The sequence below is a fragment of the Canis lupus genome, chromosome 33 (genome assembly GCF_003254725.2).
Source record: "Canis lupus dingo isolate Sandy chromosome 33, ASM325472v2, whole genome shotgun sequence".
Taxonomy (NCBI): Eukaryota; Metazoa; Chordata; class Mammalia; order Carnivora; family Canidae; genus Canis; species Canis lupus.
Window position 1 is genome coordinate 2,780,206 of NC_064275.1, and position 23,481 is coordinate 2,803,686.

Below are 23,481 nucleotides of genomic sequence, written 5' to 3' on the forward strand. Positions count from 1 at the left end.
AAAAATTCATTTCCATAATATTTTTATGTTTCTAATGGTGCATACTATATAGTAGGATATATTATATGTGTTATAGAATATGATACCAATGATCCATAAACTAATATTATGTAGTAGACATTTCTTTCTATCCTTCTTAATAACTCAAGTTTGTGGAATTCTACATAAAATAAATTGTGATTTTTTAAAATATGATTAGCATAGGCTTCCAATCCTTACTTCTAAATTAGCATATAAAAAATACTTTGTTCTGAGCATGTTTGCATCCATCATCCATCATTGCTGCTTCCATCCAGTTGCTTATTTTGCCAACTTTGGGCTCCAATTACAAAGCTCAGGTTTGGTATTTTTCAATTTCGGGGTTTTTTTTGACATCAAGTTTTTTTTTTTTTTTTTTTTTTTTTTTTTTTTTAGGTAGATTGTAAATAAAATATAACAGAGGTCAAGTGTATCTTTGATTTTCTTTCATTGCTTTTTTTGTCTCCTGAAAATGTTCTTAGCTTTAACCAGAGCCAATAAGAATCTAAGGTCTATCTTGAAAATTAGGGAGCTATGTTAATAAATTATAATTCACTGATTCTCACTGAAATAAATGCTCTTACTTAGAACTAACTTTACATTGTAACTACTCAGTAATTAATAAACATTTTGAAAAACAGTTTTCTTTCAGATTGCGTGGCTGTATGTCAGGGAAAAAAATCTCTTGTTCTTACTGCAAAGCACAACATAGGAAACCAAGAAAAGGTTGATATAACCAACAACCACAGGCCCCCTCCTTCTCCTTCCAATCATAATCCTGTCCCTCCCCACAGACATACTACCCTGTTATGCAATAACATTGCATTGAAAACTGAAAAGGAAATCTACTACTGGGTACCGAGGTGGCTCAGCGGTTGAGCGTCTGCCTTCAGCGTGATCCCGGGGTCCTGGGATCGAGTCCCACGTCAGGCTCCCTGCATGGAGTCTGCTTCTCCCTCTGCCTGTGTCTCTGCCTCTCTCTCTGAGTCTCTCATGAATAAATAAACAAAATCCTTTAAAAAAAGCAAAAAAAGAAAAAGAAAACCTACTACTTGATCAGATGAGATCGGGCGCGTTCAGGGTGGTATGGCTATAAATGACTCCTTGAATAATATAACTTAGAGTTAAAAAAAATGCTTATATACAAGAAATCATATGCTGTGTGTTTTATATCTAATTTCTTTTAATTGATGTCTTTGAGATTCATCCATAATATTGTAAGTTGAGTGGTTCATTTATTTTTATTGCTGCTTATTGACTTTAATTTATCTCAATTGACTAATTTATTTTTGTTTCTATTGTTTTGGCTATTGCAAAAGATGCTATTAACTTTCTTGTGTATGTCTTTTGACACAGAGTCACACAAATCTGTTGGGTGTGAAGTTTGAAATTGCTGAATCACATAAGTATATGCTCAACATTAGTGTACATTACCAAACAACTTTTAAAAGTGACTTTATAAATGTACACTAACAAATAGAGTGAGTGGAAATTCCTTCCACATAGCCTCCATCCTCACTTACATTTTGTATGTCACACGTATCATTTAGAATTTCAATGTAGATTTAATTTGCTTTACCCTGATTGTGTATTGCCTCTGTTACTTTGCCATTTCTTGTATTACATTTTATGAAGTGCCTATTCAAGCATTTTGCTCAATTTCTAATGCAGTGACTGCTTTGTACTTATTAATTTGTAATAAAATAGTTGTATATTTATTAGAGAAAATCTTCCTCCCAGGAAATCTCTATATTCAGATGGCTTCCCTGGTAAATTTTGCAAACAATTAGGGAGAAAATATATCCAATCTATTAAAAATTCTTTCAGAAAGTTGGAAAGGAGAGAATATTTCTCTAATTGCTATATGAAGCCGGCATAGTCCTGATGTAAAAGTCAGGCAGGAAAAGTAGAAGAAAATTTTATTACAGACCAATATCTCTCATGAAAATAGGTATAATAATTTAAAAAATCACTCAAGCAAATTTTAAAGGTTAGTTTAATATTTAAGAATAAACCAGTATAATTAACCTTTAAGAACCTAAAAAAGAGAAAATATTCATAATCTTCTCAATAGATGCAGAAAAACATTTTATATAATCTAACAATGATTCTTGATGAAAAGTCTCAGCAAATTAAGGGTAAAATGGAACTTTGTCATATATGATAAAGCTACAGTTAACCTCACACTTACTGATGAAAGCCTGGTTGATTTCCACCTATGATCAGGAACAAGAGCAATTAATGTTCATTCAAAATTATAGTGAAAGCTCTTTCCATATAATAAGAAAAAAATAGAAGTCATTCAGTTTGGGGAAAAAGTGATAAACATGTCTTATTCAAAGATAACATGATATTTCATGTAGAAAATCTAATGAGAAATGAAACAAAAAATAAACAAACACCTACCAGAACTAATTAGTGACTTTAGTGTGTAGGATGAAAAGTTGATCTTTTTAGTTGTAAAAAAACAATAAGGCATTGAAATTAATAAAATAATATCTATTGCAATAGTATTGAAAAATAAAATAGTAATAAATATGACAAAAATGTGAAGTTCCTTTATACTAAAAATAAATGTAGCTATGAGAAATTAAAGAAGTTCTAAATTAATGAAGAGCTGTATAATGTTCATGGATCAGAAGACCGCATATAGTTTGCATATCAGTTCTCTCTACAATTGTTGATCTACGGATTCAACAAAATCCCAATTCAAATATCTATACAAGTTTGGAAAAGTGGTAAAACTAATTCTAGGTTTCTTCTGGAGAAGCTATATGAGAAAAAATAAAACTGGAGGACAACACTTTTTTTTTTTTTTGACTTAACACTATCTTAAGACTATTCTAAGGCTACAGTAATCATTTTATTATGGAATTGTCAGTAAGATAGATAATTGATAGCTGAACAGAAGAGAATCCAGAAGTATACCCAAAAGTATATAGATAACTGATTTATGACAAACATGTAGAGCAACTTAAGTGAGGAAAGTATAGTTTTTTTTTAATAAATAGTATGAAAAGATCAGGTATCCATTTGCAAAAAAAAAAAAAAAAAAAAAAAAAAAAGCCCACCTTGATACATACTTCATACCATATATAAATTTAACTTAAAACAGATCACAGACCTAAAGTAAAACCTAAAACTATAACAGTTTTAGAAGTAATCTATCACCTTGGATTTGGAAAATATTTCTTTAGATATGATGCATAAGATATGATGCTTAAAAGAACAATTTATACTTCATCAAGATTAAAACCTTCTACTCTTTAAAAGACACTGTAAAGGGACACCTAGGTTAAGCCTCCAATTCTTGATTTCAGCTCAAGTCATGATCTCAGGGCCCTGAGATTGAGCCAGTGTCAGACTCCATGCCCAGCATGGAGATTCTCTCCCTCCTCTTCCTCTCTCCCCCTCCCTTTTCACCTAACATAATAATAATAATAATAAATAATAATAATAATAATAACCTCTAAAAAAAAGTAAAAGACACTCTAAAAAGACAAACCACAAAATGCAAAGCAAAATGGAAAAACATATTTGCAGGTCATATATCTGATAAACAACTTGGATCTGGAATTGATTAAAAAAAACTGCTAAACGATTTGTTTAAAAAGGACATAGCCTTCTCATTACAAATAATGGCCCATAAAGCAATTACCTGAGCAATATAGGTTTAAAAGAACTCTTTGCTCCCACTTTTTAAATATTTTGGTAGGTAATTTTTTTGCCTAAATTTGTAAAATGATTTCTTTGATGTGCTTATATTTGTATCCATTAATATTCTTGAATGTTGCCTCGGCAATCCCACAGTCAAACATTACAAATATTAATCACAGTTCCACACACAGAGGGAGAGAGAATTGACTGGAAGACTGCAAGCCTAATTGCCATTTCTGGAGTATTTCCATTTTATATTCCTGAGGACTCTATTTTCAGTGCCAATAAGTCACATCAGGTAATGTTGATAAAGTAACTGAATTGGTTTCAATAGGCTCTGCTTTACATTTAGATGGGTTAACAACTTTCATTGTAACGACTGAGGTTTATCAAAAATACCCTTACTCATTTAGAGCTGTTCTGCGAGACATCAAAAATTTTGGATAAATCTCGTAATACAAATAATCTTGGGAGAGTAATTTCTACTTTAAATGGCATATGTTCTTTCTTTCTAGATAAATGAAATATTTTTTTATGGGAAGAAATGAAATCTAACTGGCTGGATTATAGCTGTTGATTTGACTTCCATGCTGATTTGAATGATCTGATATCGGATTAAATATATTGATTCACTAATTTACCTGGTATTATCGGTAGCCAAAAAAAACAAACAAGCAAACAAACAAAAAAACAACACCATTGGTCTAAATAAATGACTTCAGAGACCTTCTGTAGGAATTGAACAATTTGTCTTTGTTGGTGGAATGCCCTGGGATTCTGGGCATGCTCTCAAACCAAGAATTTCAGGTGGTTATGATAATGTTGCCACCTCTTCACTACCTTATAATCACACTTAATTAGTTACAGCAGGTGGTAGTAGCTGGCACAGCTGAATAGTTCTACTCACTCCACCAGCAATTGGCTATTTGTTCAGCAAATGAAAAGGACTCAGCATGAGAAAGGAGCAGAGAATAGCTATGCAGTAGCTGGTGCTTTACCAATGCATTTATTCTTTTTTCTTTTCCACTGTAGAATTTGCCCTTTTTTAAAAAATAAAATGGTGTATTATCATTTTCAGATAAGTAAACTATGTATCTGTATGTATAAATATATATATGTACATATATTGGTATATAAACATATATTCAGTTAATACCTTTTAAAGTACATGAATTGAACTTAGAATATTTTTTTTCTTGGCGAGTGAAAATTCTTTTCTTCCAGATGCCCATTTTAATGAAAGAATATATTAAATATGCTTTTTTTTAAAGAATGAAGGCCTTTGTTATGTAACACTATGTTCTAGACTTAAGAGACATAATAAGGACTTCCAGAAAGCTCCCACTGAAGTGCTTTAATAAGTATCTCACATATGTATGTATATATACTACTAGTTGACCTGATATAGAAGCAGAGAGAACCAGGACTACCTCTGTGAGTTTGAAATAAAGTTTCTTCCCATTTAGAAACAATGACAATTTATCTATCAATGTCTGATGATCTCAAAATGACCACACATTTGCTTTTTTTTCTTCTTTGGGTACATTAAAATAATTATTTTTATAACTAGAAGTTGTTTATTAAGATCGTTACTTACTATAATTATTATTTTACTTTAATTAGTTTTATAATAAGCCTCATTTTATTCCTTTAGGTGTCCTTTTATATATTCCTTAACATTATTTTATAAATTAGAGGTTTTGTCTAGTTTAGGGAAATACATTTTTTTTTTTAATTCCTAGGCAATTTTGGAATAGCAATGTGGCAAAAATAAGTTCTTTGGCTCCTGGTTTGAAGGGAGTAAAGAGGCATTTTACATAGGCTTAAAGAAAACTTGATATTTTTCTATTAGCAAATAATATTACTGTGAAAATTTTGATTAATACCTGAATCCGTATATTAAATTTTCTAACTGCTGTTTTCTGGGATATTTCTAAGAATCATCTTTCTTTGTTTCTAGGAACAATCAATTTCTCTTGCACTCAAAAAAGAAACTCAGATAAAGAATATAGAATTATTAATATATTTTAACAGAGCAAAAACAAATGTGTGTTTGGGCAACTTTGAATTAGAATAGGATATTTTTGTAAACAGTACTTATTTAATATATCCATATATAATATATCAAAACATTTACATTGTTAAAATATGTGCTGATGCAACTTTAACATTCGCACTGCAGTAAATTAAATCCATGTACTTGTAAACATAGCTTGGATTTTGAATATTTAAATAAAATATTCTTCCAGTCTTTCAAATTTTATAGTGAGCTTTTTATTTGGTGAGATGGAATAAAGGTGAAAGTTGTAAAGCATAGAAATAGGTAAACTTGTACCACTGGACTCAAATACTGACCTCGGCCAGTGCCTATGACTGTACACATGAGTTCCTCCAACTTCCTAGCCCTCTGTTACACAGACATAGCAAATACCCTGAATTTTGTATTTATCAGTGCTTTAATGAAAAAGAAAACACATTTGCCAGGGTGCCAGATTATCATCTTATATGACCGCATTGACTTATCTTCTCATATGTTGTCCATCTCATCAGAAAGAAACCAAGATCTGTGTTTCTTGACACAACTGTGAAGAGCATTTTGGGTTAGACTTTGATATTGAGAAACATGTTTTTATTTATTTATTTATTTATTTATTTATTTATTTATTTATTTATTTATTTATTTAGATTTTATTTCTTTATTCATGAGAGACCAAGAGAGAGAGAGGCAGAGACCCAGGCAGAGGGAGAGGCAGGCTCCATGCAGGGAGCCCCATGTGGCACTGGATCCTAGGACCCTGGGTTCACGCCCTGAGCCAAAGGCAAATGCTCAACCACTGAGCCACGCAGGAGTTCCAGAAACATGTAATATTTAGAAGGCAGAGTCCAAAGAGGAGGCTTTTTAACTGCATATATGTATTTTAATATAAATCATCCATTTGATATATGCCTACCAGCCAGTAAGAATACTAAGGATTTTCCTGAGATTTTATAGCCTCCTGATATTCTGAAGTCAGTGCAATCTTCCCCACTCTTTGCTTACTCCTCTCTTCGGGGGATTCTGTGAGCTTTTAATTCCCTGTATTAATCTCTTTCTGCCTCCTATAAATAGAGATGTTTCTGTGCTTCTGTCTGAACCTCAATGATAAACAATGTATATATGAATCCAAAACAAAGCGTAGTTTTTCTTTTATTTTTTTGAGACTTATCTCAAATATCTAAGTCTAAATTATCCTGTGTGGCTTGCTTTTTATTAACCCAACATTAAATGTCTATGATGTTTTATGCAGATGTGGATCTTTAATATTTAATTTTTAAGATCACCCTTGCATTAGTATAGCACTATTTCTTACCCACTCTTTATGTTGATAAACTTTTGAGTTGCTTTCATTTTCATTTTTCCTTTTTGTTTTTGTTTGTTTGGTAATACAAGCAAGATGGCCAGGTACATTCTTTTTTTTTTTTTTTTTTTTTTAAAGAAACCCTCGTAGACATGGATCAGGAGACTTCTTAAGAACGTACCTGACCGAGTAAAATACAATGGAATATTACTCGGCCCGGTACGTTCTTATGAAGTCTCCTGATCCATGTCTACGAGGGTTTCTTTAGGGTACATACACAGAAATTAAATTTAGTAAGTGGGAGAACCAGTATTTTAAATTTTAAGCCGTGATACTATATGATTTTCAGAATTGATGCCAATGCGGGTATACCAGAAGTACCCATCTCTCAGCTATTTGCCCAGGCATTGATGTCTTACCATTTATTGACAATCTAATGGATTTAAACTGGTATCCTATGTAGTCTTAGTTTGCACTTCTCTAATTTTTGATGAGGTTGAATACTTTGTCTATTGTTACTTCCAATGTTATTGTTTATTTTTTAAGATTTTAATTATTTACTCACGAGAGGGGGGGAGGGCAGAGACACAGGCAGAGGGAGAAGCAGGCTCCATGCAGGGAGCCTGACGTGGGACTGGATCCCAGGACCGCAGGGTCACCCCTGGGCAGAAGGTAGGTGCTCAACCACTGAGGCACCCTGGTGCTCCCTTATTTTACTTTTTTGTAAGCTATTTGTTGACATGACTTTGTCAAATTCTATTGACAAATAGAATAGAATTATTAGAATTATTACTTTTTTTTTTTTTTTTTAATTCTCACCCCTTCCTTATTCTCCTTTCTCTAAATAAACCAAGTGCTTGGTGGAGACGTTGAGCCAGGGAGGGGACAGGACAGCAGAGCAGAGGGGACAGAGGAGCAGGCCAGGGGGCCATCCAAGACCTGCCAGCGATGCACGCGGAGGGGTGGGGGGTGTGGAGAGAGAAGGTGAGCTTGCCCCCCCTCTCCCCACCCCCCCGCCCATGGATGCCCAGCCTTTCACACCACCGGCCAGCAGTGGGGGACCCGGGGTCCCAGTACATGCGGAAGGGGCAGCTGTCAGGACTTCCAGAAGCTTCTGGTCCCCTCAGCCATGCTGCCTCACAGCTTTCCAGGCTTCTGCTTTCTCGCCCCCCTGCTCTCCCAGGCCCCCCGACCCTGTGCCATTAGCAAAGGGAGCAGCGGACCCTGCTATTATTTTTCTATTACATATGAATTTGTTGGAGTTTCTTATAGTCTTAGCATATAGTCTCATTGAAAATGCATCTATTTCAAATTATTTCTTCCATTTTATAGTCTCTATTTTCACTTCCTTTTTGATATCCCTTGAATACAATAAATTTTTACGTTAGCTTCTTATATTTCAAGAAAATTTCTAATTCCATAGACATAAAATATTAAGAATACCTCTATTCTTATGAAAGTTTTAGATTTTGATCTTCATTTCTTTGGTATTATGCAGACCTTCTCATCTCTCTTCTATATCTTTTGATCTCACCTTAATATTTTTAATCTCTTTATTTCTCTGTGGTTCATTCCAGATATCTGATTCTCTCATCGGTTATTTAATAGTCTTATTTTAATCTTATCAGCTAGTTTTTGTTTTCCACAATTTTGTCATTCATTTCTAGAGGTATTATGTTTGGATTCAAATCATCCTTATTATTTTTAATGACATATTGTTACTCCATTACTTATATTTCTTCTTCTATTTCTTCAAACATATTTAACATACTTATTCAATATTGTAAATTAAAATTTCAGATATCTAAAATCCTTAGTGATCTAAATATTTTCTGTATTTTTCTCTGACTCTCACTCATGCTGGCCTTTTTGCTTGTTTTATTTTGTTGAATTTAATCTCTGAATATTCTGAGGGTCTAAACTGGGAAATCTTAACCCCAAATAGGAAGGATTTAAAATATCATTTAAGTAGGGACCAAACTGTGCTACTGCGTTGAGAGAAATCTGGTTCTTTTCTCAGTGCTAGACTTACTTTAGAAAATTCAAATTTAGTTTCTCTTACTTGTGATGTTTTCAAAGTGTCAATCTCTTGATCCCACTGAAAACATTTGTTTCAAGAGTTTCATTATTCGTGGTGCCTCTACTCTTTTTTCTCTTCCCCATCTTTTCCCCTTTCTTCTTTCTTACCTTTTTTCTCTTTGTTCTCTCCATCCTTTCCTTCTTTCCTTCCTTTCTTCCTTTATGAAGGGCTTTGATCTCTACTGTGAATCTAGCAATGCAACAAAATAATGTTTATTTCAGTTTATCCAGGAGCTATTCATATTAGAGTCATCTTCAGAAGATCTTTTTCCACCATACTGCTAGGAATACAATTTCTCAGTTGCTTTATGATAAAAATATGATATTGCTTTTATTTCAACTTTACATATCAAACAGAAAATACATAAAACTAAATTTACATTATTAATGTAAATTAATATTTTGTATTAATTTTAATTAGTATTAATATTTAATATTTAAATAGTATTAACATTTAGTAAAACTACTAAATTTACATTATTAATGATAATATTATTAAGATTTCTGTATGTAAACACTCAGCTAGCAATTGAATGTGGGAGGATAATGATTAATAACTGGTTCTGTTCCCTATCTTTCAGGGAGATAATGTATAAGAAATTGATTCTCTGCTTTCTCTTTGAAACAATAATTCAAGAAATTATTACGAATTTACCTATACTAGGTCCAACATGGCTGATAATCTGGCCAAGATTTATACATCGGACCAGACACCTACATCTCCCAGATAGGTTTTAACTAGTTGGTATTACTAAGTTACAGCTGTACTGGAGGATGAAAGCTAGGACATACTCTAAAGTGTTGCAAGTCTGGCTAGTTACATACTCCTGAGAGAAAAGTTGAAGTCAACTACAGTGATGACTGCTTTTCTGATTTGAAGTTATTTCACACCTCAGTATCACATGCAGTGACCTTACAGGCAATACAGAATAACTGAGTCAGGAGAATTTGTGCTTGGAAGTTAGGACTTTCCTATTCTATTCATGCTATTGCTATACACGCTGTGCTGTTTCCTATCTTATATCTTCACAATGTCCATCAACAGATGAATGAATAAAGAAGATGTGATATATATATATATATATATATATATATATATATATATTGGACTATTACTCAGCCATCACAAAGAATTAAGTCTTGCCATTTACAAGGACATGGATGGAGCTAGAGTATATTATGCTAAATGAAATAAGTCAGTCAGAGAAAGACAAATAACATAATTTCACTCATATGTGGAATTTAAGAAAGAGCAGATGAGAATATGGGAAGGGGGAAAGGAAGAAAAGGAGGGAGGGAAACAAACCATATGTGACTTTTAACGATAGAGAACAAATTGAGGGTTAATGGAGGAAAATAGGAGGGGGGTGAGCTGGATGGGTGATGGGTGTTAAGTAGGGCACTTGTTATGATGAGCACTGGGTGTTGTATGAAAGCAATGAATCATTAAATTCTACTCCAAAAACCAATATTGCACTGTATGCTAACTTTTTAAAATGTAAATTAAAAATAATTTTAATTAAAATTAAAATTGGAAAACAGTCTTCACAAAAGCTAAGGAAATTTGGAGCTGGGTGAAATTGAATGTAGACAGTGAAGTTGTTAATCCGAATCATGACTAATGGTGCTAATAGAGCAGACTGGGCATCAGGCATGTATTAGCTAATTTTAAATACCAACGACCAAATGGCATTAAAATCTATATTAATCAAACTTGTATGAGGAAACTAAAGATCACAAAAATCAATTAACTTAACTTTAGATTAAGTGCTTAGAATAGAACAAGTTGGCATTTAAAGAAAGTTTTCTTTTTCTTTATTCAGAAGTTATAAGATTTTCTTAGTACAGTTGACAGGTAATATTACATTAGTTTCAGGCGCACAATATAGTAATTCAACAACTCTATAGATTATGCTATGTTTACCATAAGTGTAGCATCATCTGTTACCATACAATTCTCTAATGGGATCATTGAATTTCCAAGAATTTCAAGGAAATGATTTTAGGATAACTATTCTTTCTGTTGTGTCAGATAAAGACCAAAATATTGGAAATATTCCACACATTTGACTAAAGCAAAATAAAATACTTGATATAAATTGATACCATAGAAGCTATCTAATTTGGGTACAAGAAAGTTAAAAGAAATGAATAATTAAAAACAATAAAACTAAATAGAACTTAAAAAAATTCATCAGGTTAAGTACCAGCACCAGATATTAATACTTGATATATCACTACAATAATTACGAGTGTAGCAAAGGAAAAGATGATATGGCAAATGATTCAAAGCAGGATCATATATTAAACTACCAAAGAGATCCATACATAGAAAGTAATTACTGGCAGAGCTTGACTCGCAACCTGGAAAAAGACAAATTCTTCATTTAATGATTTTTAAAGTTTTTGGAAAAAATAGTGAGACATGAGGCTTAAACCAAACCACATGGAAAAATAAATCCAGAGGCAAAGGGAAAAAAGTTAAACTATTTTGAATATATATCTGTGCTTATGGATATATGATATATGATACAAATATTTCTTTAAAAATATGAAAAATGCACTGACTATAAGTGGAGATTTTTATAAATTCAACTATAATTACTTACATATGTTTGTCATGTGGCATTATGAAGAAAGTAAAAATCTAACCTTCAGAGTAGAGGTTTACAGCATATATAATATAGTAAAAGCTATCTAAGCTACCTAAGCATGCCTATTTAAAGAACACTAAAAATTGTTTTGAAAAGATGGAAAAATAAAATAGAAACAAAGAAAAACAGTTTCATAATGTTTTTTGAAAATATATGTAAGCAAACATATTTCACAAGAGAGGAAACACAAATGGCCATAAGCGTACAAATATAGGCACAGCTTTCTTAGTAAGGAAGTAGTACAAATTGAAAATACAATAAAAAATATTTAACTCTATTAGTGTAGCAATAAAAAAATTCACCAGTATTAACTATTAAAGGACCTATGAATTAATCAGAATTCTTATAGATTTTTAGTGAGTCTATAAATATACACACACAATAAAAAATGTAGTACAGTTGAAAAAGCTCTGACTCAATGACCAAGCCAATTCACTCCCAGATCTATGCCTGAGAGCAGTGATACTCAAAGTGTTTGGCTGCGACACAAAGACAAAAATGTGCTTTCTTGGTGACACAAACACAACTAAAATAAAGTTTAATAAGTAAGTAAACCTTACTACTGACATTTCATTCTCATATTTTCTGTCCTATGTTTTAAGACCATTAAATTGATTTCATAATCCACAAATTACCCACAACGTCAATGCTGTAAAACATTTCCCAAGAGATTATTACATCTTTAAAAAATCTTAACTGCACTGTTTTGTTTGTTTTGTTAAGTAGGCTCCACACCCGGCATGGAGCTCAACATGGGGCTTGAACTCATGATCCTGAGATGAAGACCTGAGCTGAGATCAAGAATCAGATGCTTATCCAACTGAACCATCTAGATGCCCCTGGTAAGCTCTAGTTTTAAATATTGGGCAGTTAAACTAAGTGTCTCACCATATTATATCATAATTTTTATATTTTAGATTAATGAAGTTATTACCATCTTTTGATTCTTCGCCCATTTAATTTTTTTTTTCCTTGACAATTTAATTCTTGAGTTAGTTAAAAGTTACAGGACTCCTGAAATTATTAAAATAGACAAATTGTGAGAAAGATGAGATAATGCATTTGAATAGCTTACACATTACTGTTTCTTAATATTATCACATATAGTCTACAGAAATTTATGCTAATTAAATGTTTCCATATTTATGTCACTTGATTTGTCTATTATATTATTATATATGTGCATGTAGACTGTTCTCAGGGCCACAAAGAACACTCATAGTCAATCATTTTACAGATTACCTAAAGGCTTTCCAGAAATCCAGAAATCCATAAAATTTGGTCTGTGAGATTGGGGTAATATAACATTTAGGATATATGGTGTACATGAAATCACTTTGGGCACCTTTGGGTAAATTCTAGTGGGATAGGAAGCCATCTATGAAAAAAGCTGAAAATTACATATAGTGAGAGGTCTATATGACAGCTGATTAGGAAAGACATACTAGATATATTAAAATGAAGTAAAAAACAAAATAATGTCTTCAAATATGAGTATGCTTTACATAACAGAGCAACAGGAATTTATTAATCTAACTATGAATAGATATTTTTCCAACAATACTGAGTATTAACAAGGTCAATTTTAATTGTTAATAAAATCTCAAGCTCTGAAAGCTTTTATGTTTGGGAAAATCTGAGGAATTTTCTAAAGTTCATCTCTAATAAAACCCAATATTGTTAATAGCTACCTTATTTTTGAGAAAATTTAAAAACAATGGATTATTAAATTTGAGGAACTATGTATCCCTTGGGCATTAAAATATATCACAAAATTATAGGAGTGCACTGTATAATTTTAAGGAATGTGAAAACAAGAGGAACACTAGAAATAAAATATATAGGCCGGTTTTCTATTGTGTGTAACCAAATGCAATCATATCTGATAGTTAACTCATAGTAAGAATCTCTTGGTTATTTGAAAACATATTAGATTGAAAAAAAAACAACAAAAAACTTTTGTGCCTTCCAGGAAAACGCAGGTGCTCATTGTCCTGCCAATCTTCTACATATGTTGATCTGCTTAATGGAATAATGTAGTATTGTCTGCCAACAACCAGAAATTGGTTTTGGCATAATTCAAGCCTTTCTTATAGTTCTTATTGTAAATGACAAATTTGGTTAATTCTTAAGTAACTTCCAGGTCATAAATACATAAAGAAATTCCTAATCTGTTGTAGAAATAGGGCATAATTCAAGTAATTTTCAAGGTTCTGGCAAGTGATTTAAATAAGTAAACAACGAAGATTTTTTTCCAGCATTGCAATGTCACTTGAGAATGTAATTTTACTCCACATCTGAAAAATCACTTAATTTCTTTCACGATCCCAGCAATTGTTTGTAATTTTTCTGTATTTATATGTCTGAAAATCATCCTGATTTTTTTTTTCATCTTAAGCTTTCTATCCCATTAGTGACACACCTTAGGATGTCTTTGGTATTTTAATATTCTTTTAATTTTCAAATTTTAAACACTTGTATATAAAACTAAAGTTATTTTCAATTTTAAGTTAACTTTTAAAATGTGAAATACACATTTTTCTCTAAAATATTGGGTTTTTCTTTCTGACCTTTTCATATGTCATTATGGGATTTTTTTTTCGGAGAGAAAACATTAGTTAATCTTATTTTAGATAATAATAGGCATCCCATTTCTCAATTTTAGATATCAATACACTTATATCTTTATATCTATGTGCAAACTTTGCCTACTTTTAATCTGTGTAAAAACTGGTTATTTCAAGAAACCAGGTCCCACGTTAAGTTAGAAACAATAACAAAAGCTAATTTCACCATGTAGACCCAGAAAATGAAATGAGATTTAATCATTGATTTAAAAATTATGATAGATATACATGATGGTAACTATGTTATTAAACCTTTATAAAAGGAAAATGGGGGTACTCTGCTGGCTCAGTCAGTTAAGCATCTATCTCTTGATCTTAGCTCAGGTCTTGATCTGAGGGTCAGGAATTCAAGCCCTCTGTTGGACTCCATGGGTGCGGTAGAGCCTACTTAAAAAAAAAAAATTTAAATTTAAAAATAAAGAAAAATGAAGTGACATTAATGAGTGATAATTTGAAAATAAGGCTTTATCTTTATTCAAGTTTGCAAAATAATGCAGGAGCTTGTAAAGCATGGCTGTAGATGCTTCCCATATGGAAAATATAATGTATGGTATTGATCATGTATAAAATTAAGAAATGTGAAAGTACTTAACGATTTAAGAACTAAAATATTTTTCACTATTACTTTTCTATTCTCATCAAAATATTTAATTAGTGATGAATAATCTCAGTGTGATATAAATGGACATAAATTACTGATTTATTTCTGGCTTGTGTTAGACTCATTTTTAAAATACAGACAAAGGGCAGCCCAGGTGGCTCAGTGGTTTAGCACCGCCTTCAGCCCAGGGCATGATCCTGGAGACCCGGGATTAAGTCCCTCGTCGGGCTCCCTGCATGGAGCCTGCTTCTCCCTCTGCCTGTCTCTCTCTTTCTCTTTCTTTCTCTCTCTCTCTCATAAATAAATGAAATCTTAAAAAAAATAAAATACAGACAAAAATGAATATAATGTACTGAACTGCTTTATAAACTTATAAATAAATCTGCCACTTGATGTGATTCTAGCAATAATGACTTGGGATATATCTGTGGATGAAAACCACAGATAACTAGCGGTGGACTGGAGTTGGCAGATCCTAGTTTATAAGAACATCTTATTAATTATTTAGGATGTTTGTGAGGCAGTCATTGACTCCAATTGGCCATGGTGGGAATATTTACACTATGAAAATCATGCAAACAATTCACAGCAGGCCTTATTTTTTCTTAAGAGCCATTTTACCGCTACGCCATTGCAATTATCCCTTTTCTAGAGTAGAGAAGCAGACAATAAACAATATGCAAAATAAGTAGGGGTACCATAGAGCATGTTAAATGGGATAAGAGGTAAGGTCACCAAAAATAAAGGATAGAAGTGGCATTTTACTCCAGGTTAGCACTTTACTGTATAAAATAGGTTAGTCAGTGTAAGTCTCATCAAAGAAAAACATGAAGTTTTTTAGGGAGTTAGCCATATAAACATCTGGAAAAAAGTGTTCTGGGCACAGAGAAAAGGAAAAAAAAAAAACTTGGTTTGAGATATTGCCTGGTACATGTGAGGAATAACAAATAAATTATACACTGGAGAAGAGTGAGGAGGGTAGAGTGGGAGAAAAAGCAATCAGAGAGGTAACAAGGTCAGATCAAGTCATCTTCAGAAGCCAGAAAAAGGTTTTGACTTTTCTCTGTCTTTTTATATTTTTTTCTTTTTTCTTTTCTTTTCTTTTTTTTTTTTTTTAGAGAGGGAGACAGCGAGAGGAAGGAGGGAGGGACAGAGACCATCTTTAGCAGGCTCTATGCCCAGTGTGACTTTTCCTTCTTAATAGAATAGAAAACCTGCAGGGTTTCAAACAGAGTGACAGGATCTGATATGTTTTTAAAGATAACTCTAGGTTCTATGATGAATGGAAATTAGTATGTAGGAGACACGTGGATGAAACTAGAAGAGCAGCACATTAGGATATAGCCCGTTAATCAACATGAAAGAGGAGAGTAGCTTCATGAGAAAAGATAGCTGCTTACATAGAGTAGGAACAAGTAGACATGATAAGATGTCCTTGGATTCTAGATACATCTTAGAACTAGGATTCACTTAGCCAAAGAGGAGTTAGTGGTGGTAATTGCACATGCCTTCATCACTATTAACTTAAGGTGGATATTCTGAAAAATTAAACTTCCATCATGACTAGTGAGTTGCCTTTGGTGAAAAATTTTCAAATACGTAATTGATTATGGTCATTCTGATCTCGGCATCTCACTTTCCTGGCAGGCTTAATTTTGGAATTTTATAATAAAAAAATAGCTTAACTATTTCCCCAAATACTTCTGAATAGTTAGGAACATCATTTTGACTTTGAGCTAATTCAGTTTTATTACATTTCTGTTATCATATGCCATGAGAGGGTCTTATTCATCCAGAGTGTCACTAGCACAATAATTAACATACCACCAACCCGAGGCTATTAAAATCCATTTTGCTTCACACTGGATATTTGTGTATTATTCATCCTAAGAGTCAACATGTTTTTTTTTCTTTTTTTTTTTTTTCCACTAAGGAATTGAGGTGGTATGGGATTTCTAATTTACTTGAAACTAAGACCTATTTTCTTTCAAGTCCCTGACTCTACTAATAGAAATCTACTTTAGGGCACATTTCAAGGTACATTAGACACCATCAACTTTATTCACACAATGGTTCCATTGTTGAAATATTAAATGACACCCCCCCCACCAGAGCACAGCATCTAGTCACTTGTGGAAATTAGCAGTTAGCAGAAATCTTTCCTAAAGATGTAACAAATGAACCGTGTCTGAATTAAAGAATTATTATTTCACACATAAAATGTTAGTTCAACCTTCAGAGGACTTTTGTATTCAGGTAGTAACTTGGCGTACATACTGGAGAAAAACTGAACTCTATAAACATAACTGATAAAAGGAATCATCTTAAGGCACCTTTATCAAACTACAGTTCTATATGGTGACCTATGATATTTGGCTATAATTTGCTTGATGATACCTTGATGGCATATCATAATTACATATCATATGAGAGCTATAACAATGATGTGTTTTAAAATAAATTTTAAGTGTCATGAAAATAATAAATATACAAATTCAAACATTTTTTTCTTGAGATTTGTATTTGAAATGAGGTATAATTAGCACAGGACTTTTATTTAGGTTTTTATTTAAATTCCAGTTAACATACAGTGTAATAATAGTTTGAAGTGTACGATATAGTGATTCAACACTTCCATACAACACCCAGTGTTCATCACAAGTGCCCTCCTTAATCCCCATCACCTATTTAACTCATCCCCCTATCCACCTCCCCTTTGGTAACCATCAGTATATTCTCTGTGGTTAGGAGTCTATTTCTCTCCTTCTTTTTCCTCTATTCATTTGTTTTATTTCTTAAATTCTATGTATGAGTGTAATCATATGGTATTTATCTTTCTCTGATTGACTTACAGAACTTTAGTTTTAGAAACATCACAAAGAGTGTGATATATATGTGTATATATATATATATATATATATATATATTTATATGAGATCACTACAACTGAAAGAGATTTTAGATGTCACTTCAAAACTCTCACCTAAAGAATATGGTGACTAACACCAAATGGGGTGATACACTGTTAGCCAGGACCATAAGCCAGATAGTAATGGAATTCAGTTCATTTTTCCTGAGTCCATATTCTGGGCCACTTGAGCCATGCCATCGTGTATGACTTCTGGACTTCACTATCATTTCCAAATTTGTTTGAGACATCACATAAAAATTTTCTATTCTGTGGTTCAACATCAAACTATTGTTTGATATTGATGAAAATGTTAAGAATTTCAATAAACCATTTCTAATAAGCAGAGTAATAATCTTGAAAAATTTTAATAATTCCAAGTAAAATACAAGGTTGGGGACTGTATTATATGGGTTAATAAATATATTTTGAGTTATTCCTTTGTATAATTACCTACTTTACAAGTGACGAATTATGTTATATATAAAGTAATTCTTTTAAAAAGGATTTTTTTTAGCGCAACTCCCCCTGCAAAGGATTCTTAAATCTAATAGCAATGGCCTTAGTAAAGTGAATATCTAGGGATATTTGAACAAGTTAAATTGCTTACATAACATCATAAATCAAAAAGAAAAAATATAATTCAGATACAAACTTGTCAGAGTGTATGAAGTTTGTTGAACTGGACAATTAAGTATATATTCTATGAATATCATAAAAAGCGACAAGCTAGGGGGTGTTTACTAAAGGCCATGTACAACAAGCCCGCAGCTAATATCCTACTCAACAGTAACCTGGAAGCTTTTCCTTTAAGATCAGGAATAAGATGAGGATGCCCACTCTTGCTACTTTTACTCAACATTGTATTGGAAGTCTCAGGTAGAGCAATTAGGCAAGGAAACTAAATTAAAAGGAATATGATAAAAAAAGAAATTGTCACTATGTCAGATGACATGATAATATACACAGAAATCTCTAAAGATTCTACCAAAAACCTGTTAAAACTAATAAATTCAGTAACGTTGCAGGATACAAAATCAATATACAAAAGTTTATTGTGTTTTGATACAATAATAATGAGGTATTAGAAAGAGAAATTCAGATGACAACCCCATTTACAACTGCACGAGAAAAAAATAAAATATCTAGAACTAAATTTAACTAAGAAGGTGAATGACCTGCACACTGAGAACTATGTCATTGATGTAAGAAATTGAAGAAGACACAACTCAATGGATAGATATTTTGTGCTTGTGGATTAGAAGAATTAATACTATTAAAATGTTCATAGTACCCAGAGCAATGTATAGATTCAATGCAATTCCTATACAAAAATCTAATGGTGTTTTCACAAATTAATACAAATAATCCTAGAATTTGTATGGAATCATAAGAGACCTTGAATAGCATAGCAGTCCTGAAAGAGAAGAATAAAGCTGGGGACATTATACATTTAAACGTCTTTAGATTCCACATATAAGTGTGATCATATGGTATTTGTCTTTCTCTGTCTTAATTATTTTACTTAGTGTAATGCCCTCAGGTCAGTCCCTGTTGTCTCAAATGGCAAGACTTTATTTAAAAGTAGAAACAAAAAACCTCAAACTTGTCAATACAGAGAACAGATTTGTGATTGTGGGGTCAGGGGTAGAGAATGAGAGAAGGGGGTTAAAAAGTGCAAATTCCTGGCAGTAAAGTAAATAGGTCAGTGGGGTGTCATGTACAGCAGAGGGGTACAGTGAATAGTACTGTATTGGATATTTGAAAGTTTCTAAGGGAGTAAACCTTAAAAGTTTTCATGACAAGGAAAAAAAATTAAAATTATGTACAGTGGTGGATTTTAACCAGACTTATTTTGATCCTTTCACAAAATATACAAATATCGAATCATTATGTTGTATACCCGGCAGTAATATAAAGTTCTATTTCAATTATATCTATATTTTTTTAAAGATTATTTATTTATTTATTTATTTATTTATTTATTTATTTATTTATTTATTTATTTATGATAGAGAGAGAGAGACCCAGGCAGAGCCCGACCTGGGACTCGACCCCGCGTCTCCAGGATCGCGCCCTGGGCTAAAGGCAGGCACCAAACCGCTGAGCCACCCAGGGATCCCCTATATCTACATTTTTTAAAAAATTGGCTGAAGTATGAATTCCTACAGTCTTTGATTATGTTTTAATCTGTAACACGACTAGGAAGACAGAGAAAGCCCACGTTTCGGAGCCCTTGGAGCCCTGAGGCACGGATGAGCCCCCGCCCTAAACGCCCAGATTTCGTGTGGAGAGAACACAGCGTCCGCCGCCGTCAAACAGAGGGATCGAGATGGAGTGGCCGGAAGCCTCCTCAAAAACAGAACGAAAAACCGAAAGAGCGAGTTTGGTGTTGGTGTCGAGACACCTCGCTCTTCCCAATCCCGCCCCGGTTGGTTTTCCAATAATTAGAAGCGAAACGTTAGAGCCTGTCAGTGCGGGTTGACTCACGTCCCGGAGGCAGCTGCCCGCGGCTCAGGCCTTTGGGGAGCGTCACACACCCGAGGTCACTAACAACTCGAGGTAGCGACTATAATCCTTGTCTGTCCCCGCGTCGCTGGCCGTCGCCCGTCCAGGTGGAGCCCGCCGGTCTCCCGGGGCTCGCGGTGGGGGGGGGGGGCTGCAAGGGGGCGACCCGGGCGCCCGGAACCCCGCAGGCCGCAGGATGGCAGGCCGTGCCCCTGGCCGGCGCCCGCATGTGGGGCCTGCACGTGGTGCCCGCAGGTGGGGTCCGCACATGGTGTCCGCATGTGGGGCCCGCAGGTGGGGTCCGCACGTGGTGTCCGCAGGTGGGGCCCGCACGTGGTGCCCCCACGTGGTGCCCGCACGTGGTGCCCGCAGGTGGGGTCCGCACGTGGTGCCCGCACGTGGTGCCCGCACGTGGTGCCCGCAGGTGGGGTCCGCACGTGGTGTCCGCAGGTGGGGCCCGCACGTGGTTCCCGCAGGTGGGGTCCGCACGTGGTGTCCGCATGTGGGGCCCGCAGGTGGGGTCCGCACGTGGTGTCCGCAGGTGGGGCCCGCACGTGGTGCCCCCACGTGGTGCCCGCACGTGGTGCCCGCAGGTGGGGTCCGCACGTGGTGCCCGCACGTGGTGCCCGCACGTGGTGCCCGCAGGTGGGGTCCGCACGTGGTGTCCGCAGGTGGGGCCCGCACGTGGTTCCCGCAGGTGGGGTCCGCACGTGGTGTCCGCATGTGGGGCCCGCAGGTGGGGTCCGCACGTGGTGTCCGCAGGTGGGGCCCGCACGTGGTGCCCCCACGTGGTGCCCGCACGTGGTGCCCGCAGGTGGGGTCCGCACGTGGTGCCCGCACGTGGTGCCCGCACGTGGTGCCCGCAGGTGGGGCCCGCACGTGGTGCCCGCAGGTGGGGTCCGCACGTGGTGTCCGCAGGTGGGGCCCGCACGTGGTTCCCGCAGGTGGGGTCCGCACGTGGTGTCCGCATGTGGGGTCCGCACGTGGTGCCCGCAGGTGGGGTCCGCACGTGGTGTCCGCATGTGGGGCCCGCAGGTGGGGCCCGCACGTGGTGCCCCCACGTGGTGCCCGCACGTGGTGCCCGCAGGTGGGGTCCGTACGTGGTGCCCGCACGTGGCGCCCGCACGTGGTGCCCGCAGGTGGTGCCCGCAGGTGGGGCCCGCACGTGGTGCCCGCAGGTGGGGTGACCGCACGTGGTGCCCGCACGTGTTGCCTGCAGGTGGTGCCCCCACGTGGTGCCCGCAGGTGGGGTCTAGCATCTTAAATAATACAGAGATTGTTGATTCCTGGTTAATGTTTCTACTAAAAGGGTCGTATTCTTCTTCTTACTCCTAGATATTTTTAAACTCGTGTTGATGCTGCGGAAATAGCACCATCTCCTCTGGAATGGTTTCTTCCACCGTGTCCTACCTCCCGTGAATACTGGAGTATGGATTTCCTACAAAGAAGTATATTTTTCTTTAATTTTTTATAATAGAATGATCAAACCCAGGGAATCAGCCCTGGCCGCGGCCGGCATGTGCTCTTGAAGGCCCCCGAGTCTCGAGGATCCCGGTGTCCCCACTGTTCTGTTCAGTTGTCCTGTCTCCTTATTTTCCTTCCATCTGTAACCGGTTGTTTTCAGTGGTTAGTGACACTTTAGGAAACCACAGGCCAGTTATTTTATAGAATGTTCCTTGATTCGGGTTCACTTAATATATTATTGATGATCATCAGTTCCATCACTTAATTAAGGTGGTGCCTGATAATTCCTTCAGTACAAAGTTACTTATTTTCCCTCTGCAGAAAAACTACTTTTAAACATCTTTATTGAGGTATAATTTACCATAAGATGCGTAAAATTTACCCACTTTAAATGTCCCAATGACTTTTAATAAATTTACGGAATTTGGGAAACCATCACAATAATCCTCCCAGAGTGTTTCCACTCCCTCCAAGAAAGATGGATTCGCACACTGTAGTTTCCACTCCACCTCCAGCTAGAGGCAATCACTGATCTTTACCCTCGCTCCAGTTTTATTTTTCTAAATATTGTTATGAAATTGCAGGAGATGTAGTCTTTGTGGGAAACTACTTTCACCTAGAATTTTAAGAACTCAATGTCTCATGGATAATATATCTTGTTTCAATACGTAGTCCCCTAATGACTAATAAGAGCATGGCTTTGTATGGTCAAACGCCACCCAGATACCTTCCTTGGTGTGGTATCTGTTCAGATATTCTGAAGATAGAATTGAACTTTTGGATGCTTTTATTGAATCTTCAGTTCTTTGTGTATTTGGTTTCAAATTCTTTCTCAGATAACAAAAAATTGCAAATAATTTCCCCAACCCTGTGACTTGTCCATATTCTAAACAATAAATTTTGTAGAACAATTTAGTAATATTAATAAATCAAATTTGTGGGTTTTTTTCTTCTTCATGGATGAAGGTTTTTTTGTTATATCTAAAAATATCACCCGACCCAAGGTCATCTAGTTTTTTTCCATAGGTTTTATTCTAGATGTTTTGTATTTCTGCCTTTCAAATTTAAGACTTTGATATAATTGGGATAATTTCTGTACACGGTAGAAGGTCTATTTCTATGTTCTCTTTTTCTTTTGCATACGGGTGTCTAATTGTATCAGCCTGCATTTTTGAAAAGGCTATTTTTTTCTCCATCGAGTTACCTGTGCTCTTATGTCAAAGTTCAGCTGACTGCATCGGGCTGGGTCTGTTTCTGTGTCCTCTATTCTGTCCCATTTGATCTCTGTATGTTCTTTCACCAGTATTATGCTGTCGCGGGCACTGCAGCTTGATAATAAGCCTTGAAAGTGGGTGTTGGGTGTCCTCCAACCTTGTTCTTAAATATTGTGTTGACTAGTTGTAGGCCTTTGCGTATCCCCATCGATTGTCGAATCAACTTTTCAATAGCTACAAAATAGCTCCCTGGGGGTTTGACTATGGTTGCTTTGAATCTATAGCCCAAGTTGAGAAGTGACATCTCAGTAATGCTGTGTCTTCTAATACAGGGACAAAAAAATAATGTTCATTTATTTAGAACTTTCTTTATTTCTTCCTTTGGTGTTTTGTAGTTTTCTGCTTAAGGATTT

The 23,481-nt window shown here is 35.4% G+C and overlaps 1 long non-coding RNA gene across 1 annotated transcript; it reads right to left on the minus strand.

The window, feature by feature from the left end:
- Positions 1-6,052: 6,052 nt before the first annotated feature.
- Positions 6,053-20,620, minus strand: LOC112641408 (uncharacterized). Its single transcript, XR_003124615.3, has 3 exons — positions 20,373-20,620; positions 9,201-9,282; positions 6,053-6,257 (listed from the first exon to the last, which is right to left on the minus strand). It is a non-coding gene; the product is annotated as an uncharacterized LOC112641408 (long non-coding RNA).
- Positions 20,621-23,481: the final 2,861 nt, after the last annotated feature.